Raw genomic sequence first — 6,087 nt, 5'->3', positions numbered from 1 at the left:
CGATACGATTGTACGAATTTCCTGGAACGCAAAGCACGCCACCACCGGACCCGGATGGCATTTCCTGCTAGAGCACTGTAACCTACAGGGCTCGTTTCGCTCAGCACCGTTGGAACGGAACTTGAGCATCACCCTTCCAGCTTTCGACGAACCGACACCCCTGTGGTTGACAGCCCATCTAGCAGTAGCAGTAAAATGACTGCATTTTAATCACATCTTCTGACTGAAACACCGCACCAACGAAACGTGATGCGCAATAAACAATACCATACGCGCTACAAATAGATGAGCGCCACACGTCGGCGCAACGGTTTGCGCGACATCGACACTCAAAATAGGGTTTGGCGAGCATTAAATTCGCATAAGCTCCCCGCCGCACACACTGACACACACTTGTTCGGGCAGGCAGTGAGGAGTTAGTTTGCAACATTACTGCTGGACCGTTTTTGTGAGGTCCTTTCCAACAGATACCAGCAGTGTGTTCATCTGGTGTCCAGAAATAGCGCATTTCGGATTGGTCATTCGCCCTTGTATGACGCTGCGTCGAAAACCGATGGGTGAATAGTAATGAGCATATGAAGGTGGCTAAAAATAAATGAAATTTTCCACACCATTATCAGAGCTGGCGGTGCCAGTCACCGATGCCAACTGAAAGTTGCTGGATTGCGTGAAAGAGCTTGTGTGAGAAAGAGATCGAGAGAATGCCAGGGCAGCTTGTCCGGTTCGAAGGACCAAACTTTCGAAATACCATTCGGCCTCAACTCGCATCGCCCTCCCACAGAACCGCAGAGAGGGCATAGGGAATGGAATTTTGTAATCAAAATAAGGGTTTTATTAAATTGCACACACGCAATTTGGATTAAAGCATGGATTACGGACGGATACGGCTAGAGGTGTTGAAATCAAAACCCCCTTCACAAAGGCAAACGTATGTACACGGTTCCTTTCCTCTGCTTTGCTGTTGCGCCCTCAATTATGTTATCAAATACGGACATAGCACTGTGAAATTGTCTGCCAACAATGTGCCACAACATGTAAAAAACTCTCCGCCGTCGAACTGCTCAAATATGTAAAACATTCCTGACGTAGATTAATTTCCCGCACACCTACACAGCGTGGGAACGTAGTTTGACAGGATTAATTGGTACGCAAAAAGGGACTTGAGGAAGCATAATTTTTCACACGCTGCTCTCATAACATTCCACACGCGGCGACGGTGGCGGCGCCATATTAGAAGCTACTTTTCCGCTTTAAACGTAATCAACTCTGGCCCCCGTATTTCACGGCATAAAACCGAAGATACCATGTCTCTCTCTCTCTCTCTCCCTCCCTTAGCAAAAGCCGGGGGTTGATTGATAATGGTGCGCGCCCAAGACTCCCGGGCGTAACTTCTCACATTTGAATAATGTTCCGCATGAAGCCCGGGACCTTCAGGATGCTTCAGGTCGGTTCAAACGCATCACTCACTTTCCACCTTTCACATTGAGCGCGCACAAATACACACACAGACAGACAGACACACATACACCCTTCGTACTATGCAAAACCTGGCCGGCGGGGCAAACAAAATGATCATATTAAACACATTTGAGCCGGTGAAGTAAACGAAACATTCGGTACCATGTGTGCTCTGCAACCGACGATCGTGATCTTGACGATGGCCACGAAAGAAGGGAAGAGAAATGGGGGAGGGAAAGCACACATACATACACTCACCAAAAAAAAGCTCCCTCCCCCCTAAAAACACCAACAACACAACTGTGCAACGGTGACGTACTAATGATGGTTGTGTTGTTTTTTGATGTGACTAATGGCGTTACTTGAGCACAGCCGAGCGCTCTCGCGCTCCAGCAGTCCGTCGGACGGGCAGGCGTTATCCTTTCCCGGAGCTTGCCGAGAGCAGCACACTATTAATGATATTGCTCGTGCAACAAATGTTACGTTCTGGGTACCGACCTCGTTTCTGGGTTCGTTTTTGCTTTCCCTTTCCCCGTTTACGTATTTGCTGTTGCATACGCGGTTTCGACAAATTTAATTGAAACAAAAGCAGCTTTATGGGAAAATTGATGAACAGCAGATGAATGCCTTGGCGCCAGTTGTCGGTGATATATCTTTTAAATAATAAGACATGACCGTTCACTTTATGTTTCGTGTGTCAAACAGGATCATCACTGCCGTTGAAAAGTGCATAACGCCTGGAACGTCCAACGGCAAAGCATTGTTTAATATTTTATACAAAAGTTTAATCATTCAACGTACTTAAATAAGTTTATTTTACAAATGCGTCTTTGTTCAATAGCTCAAATATGGCCAAAACTAGAGACTTGCAGCTTGAAACCAGATTTAATATAGTGTAATGAAGTAAATTTGCCCACCTTCCCACCGTATGTTCAACCGTTTTAAACAACTTTCTAATTTACAGTTTAAAGTCAAGTACGGCCACTCTCACCATGCATCACTTTCATGCTAAATTTCGGAAGCGATTCAATTCAATCTCACTTCCGTACGTACGTTTCCACCATCCACCAGCACCTCTCCACACGCTCGTTTGATGTAAGTTTTTGCTCGCCCAGGTGGAATCGAAAGCGTTACACTAAATTGCATTAAGCTTGCCGGGGTTTTTCACCACGACCGTTTCGACGTTTAGCGGTACAGGCAGCAGCACAGCAGCACGACCAAAGGACGGGGGGCGTCATCGTCCGAAATGCTGCGCACCGTTTGCCGATTGCAATCAAATTGAAGTGTATTTACCAAGAAAATGGTTAGTCGGATCACTTCAGCACGGACAAGCAGCAACGCCGTTCCCTTTTTCTGACACTTCTGATTCCGGAGACCGATGATGATGTAAAGGCACTGTGGCTCGTCCAAGCATTGAAGCAGGTGCGGTTAAATGATTCAAGTCAATCGTTCGCTCGTCGTTCTCAATGTTGAGATGTAAATCAATTTCTTACATTCAGTGTAAAGAAGCGTAGAACGTAGGGAACGTTGACCACAAGTGCATCACTACACTGCACTGGCTGAAAGAAACCTCAAGAATTGATCACTTCTACCAGGGTGCTTTCGCTTAATGAATCACTCAAACGCCTAACCAGTACATTTGTCGCGTTTCCCGTGTCGCGTAGTTAATTTTATTGTTCAATTAATTACTCGCCGCATGCCGTCGTCCTTCCGATGCTCATTATGCTCGTACGCTCTCCCACAATATCCCAATCAATTCTACCATACCGGAACGACCCCTGCACCGTATGCAAGATTGACGTTTTGTAATCGAAAATTAATTTTACATAATCACACCATCAATGACTGTCACGGCAAGTGTTTCCCAGAGTGTCCTCTTTTCCATGCCCGCGTGTCCTGAGCGTGTCCTCAGCACCACCACCCTGAATGTGTGTTGGCAGCGTGAAAGTGGACATGTAATTGTTACTGTTAACAATCGAATCAACAGCAGCAAACAACTATCTTCCAATTCCTTGAACAAAATGTACCACACCCTTGGTCAACATACGACCCCTCCGGCATGCTTTTGCTGCCGTTGCTGCCGTTCGACCTGCTGACCACACGGATACGTTCTGCTTCCCCGAATCGGTGCCAGAGCTTCCGCTACAATGCGATAAGACGTATGATCATGTTTACCGAGGAGTTAATCTACACCCGTGTCTGCGCCTTCGTCGGGTCTCTCTCTCGACGCGTTCGGATAAAACTACAACTTCCGGCGATAGAGTTTCAAGAAAAGGATTCAAGGATGTATTAGGCGTGTTCCAGGCTGTGTGTTTGTCTGTGTGTTCAAGGCGTCACCACTACACTTTCCTGCTAAGCTGGTAAAACACACGAGCCAAATGTTGACTTATGCTAAAATCCCACCCGCTTTCCCGTGGGGAGAGGGGGGAGGGGGGTATAATATGTGCCATACACTTCATCACCTTCGCATTTCCGCTCCGTTCCCCATGTGGCACACTGTCCCCGTGCTTCCGCACCATGTTTGTGGTGTTGGTACGCAAACAGAGTTTCCTCTTGCTGTGCAGCAGGGGTCGAGCGTATGAGTGTATGTGTACCATGTGCCGCCCGTTCGATGGAAGAAAAAGCGACAAGAAAGCATCTTCGATTCGAGGTGCTTCAACCATCTTTCCATCGCATCATTGGCGAGTGTTCGAACTGTCTTATCCTCTTCAGCAAAACTACCCCACAAGTGAAGCGGAAGTTTAAGACAGTAGCATCATAATGTTTACGAAGGAAAAGCCCTTCCAATCCACACATCGCACGCCCCAACGCCTTCCAGCACGGCTCGGTGTCGGGTCGTTCGAATCGGTCCGATCTAAAGCCCTATTTTCCATATGGCAACTATAAATCGCATTGCGTCTACTAATCTCCTTCCCAGGGCATAATCCTTCTGTTCGGACCAGCTTCCGACTGTCGGTGAAAAATGTGAACAATCATTATTCTCTGCTAATTGGAAAAAAGGGACCAACCCAAGAGCAAGAGAGAAAGAGAGGGATTAAGATGCTTCCTACGCTTAAGCTGCTATACTCCTCCGGCTGCTGTTGTATGGTAATTGTTGAATCAGAATTACCGAAACAATCCACCCTGCTGTGTTCTCTGTGGTTACGCTTCAAGGGATGATGTCTTCAAATTAAATAAAGGATATTTAGCAACTGCACACACACACACATACACACTTACACACTCAACCACGAACGATAGTCGAAAGGCTGCCCCTGTTGGAACAACGTGCAACAGCATTTTCTAATAATCTAATACTGCACACTTGCACGGACAAGGACACACGCTCCAAAGCTCAACCACTTCAAGAGACATGCAAAAATGCTAATACGCTTTCCCCCCCTCCCCCATCGGATGGCCCAGTCACGTCAACGCAAACGAGAATGGTTACATCGTTCTGGGACAAAAGTGTCAAATTTTTCCACAAAACACGACGCCCACAAACTGTCCCCCAATGGGCGGCCCGGAGTGGAGCAGACTAAACCTCCCCCCCCCACAAGTGCCGCTACTTGCCGCCAAGAAGTGTGAAACTTTGTCAAAGTGAGTGTAATAGAATTTCTACCAGCCGGCAGCGTTCCCAGTAAACAACAAGGGAACTCCGCTTCACCGCGACACTCTTTGGTTGTTCAAGAGAAGCTTCAAGGGAAGCTTTTGGGTGTGGGTGTGTGGGTGGGTCTGCAAAATGTAAGATTTATTTACCCAGCACCCCAGCAGTTCCCCGTGCTTGTGCACTCGGGAAAACACCCCCCGGGAAGCAACTGCAGTCTTCTGTGCAGTTAATAAGATTTTATGAAAGTTTGTACGTTGCCGCCGCCGCCGGAGTGCACCAAACGGAACGGAAGCGTTTAAGCGTAAGGATGCCATGGCCCGCTACTGGCACTGTGGACGCTTGGTAAACTTTCTCCTCCGGAAAAGCGTTGAGTGAAGGCACACAACAACAATGATAACACACACAAAAAAAACAGCAAACAAACACTCCACTATCAACCTGTGATAAATAATAGACAACTTTCACGGCGATTAGTAAACGTTGCTCGAAGGCAAACGTGCGACAGCGACGACAAACTATTGTTCCTCACATCGAACCCCCCCCCCCCCCCCCCCATTCTGCCCCGACATTTCGTCGATTCGATGTGCTCTGAGGCGAACTTTATAGAAACACTATTTAACTTCGTTATCACCTTCCCCGTTCGCCGTTACTCATTTCCTATTCGACTCAATTTTTGTTTCAAATTGTGGAGCTCTTCTCACGCTTACGAAGTTGCTTTAAAAGTAATGAACCGAGCGGGTCGCCCATAATTAATAGCACAGTTTTCATTTACGTGGCCCAAAACTGTACTGAAAAACCCCGCTTACATCTCGTGTGTGCGAAAGGAAAATGCTTTGCCTGCCACAAAATGGAAATCTTCACTGTCGTAAAACTTCTAACACTCTTCACACACCCGTACATTGCGTACCGTTTGCGCCGTGTTGGATTAGAAGAAATGGCGATATCCTTCATCCCGTCACCACCACCACCACCACCGGCGCCAACTACTACTGACCCACTGGAAATGTGTAATGAAAAGTCATATCAAATGTGTGTGTGTG

Source organism: Anopheles gambiae, chromosome 2, assembly GCF_943734735.2.
Source record: "Anopheles gambiae chromosome 2, idAnoGambNW_F1_1, whole genome shotgun sequence".
Classification (NCBI taxonomy): domain Eukaryota; kingdom Metazoa; phylum Arthropoda; class Insecta; order Diptera; family Culicidae; genus Anopheles; species Anopheles gambiae.
This window is presented reverse-complemented; position numbering follows the sequence as displayed.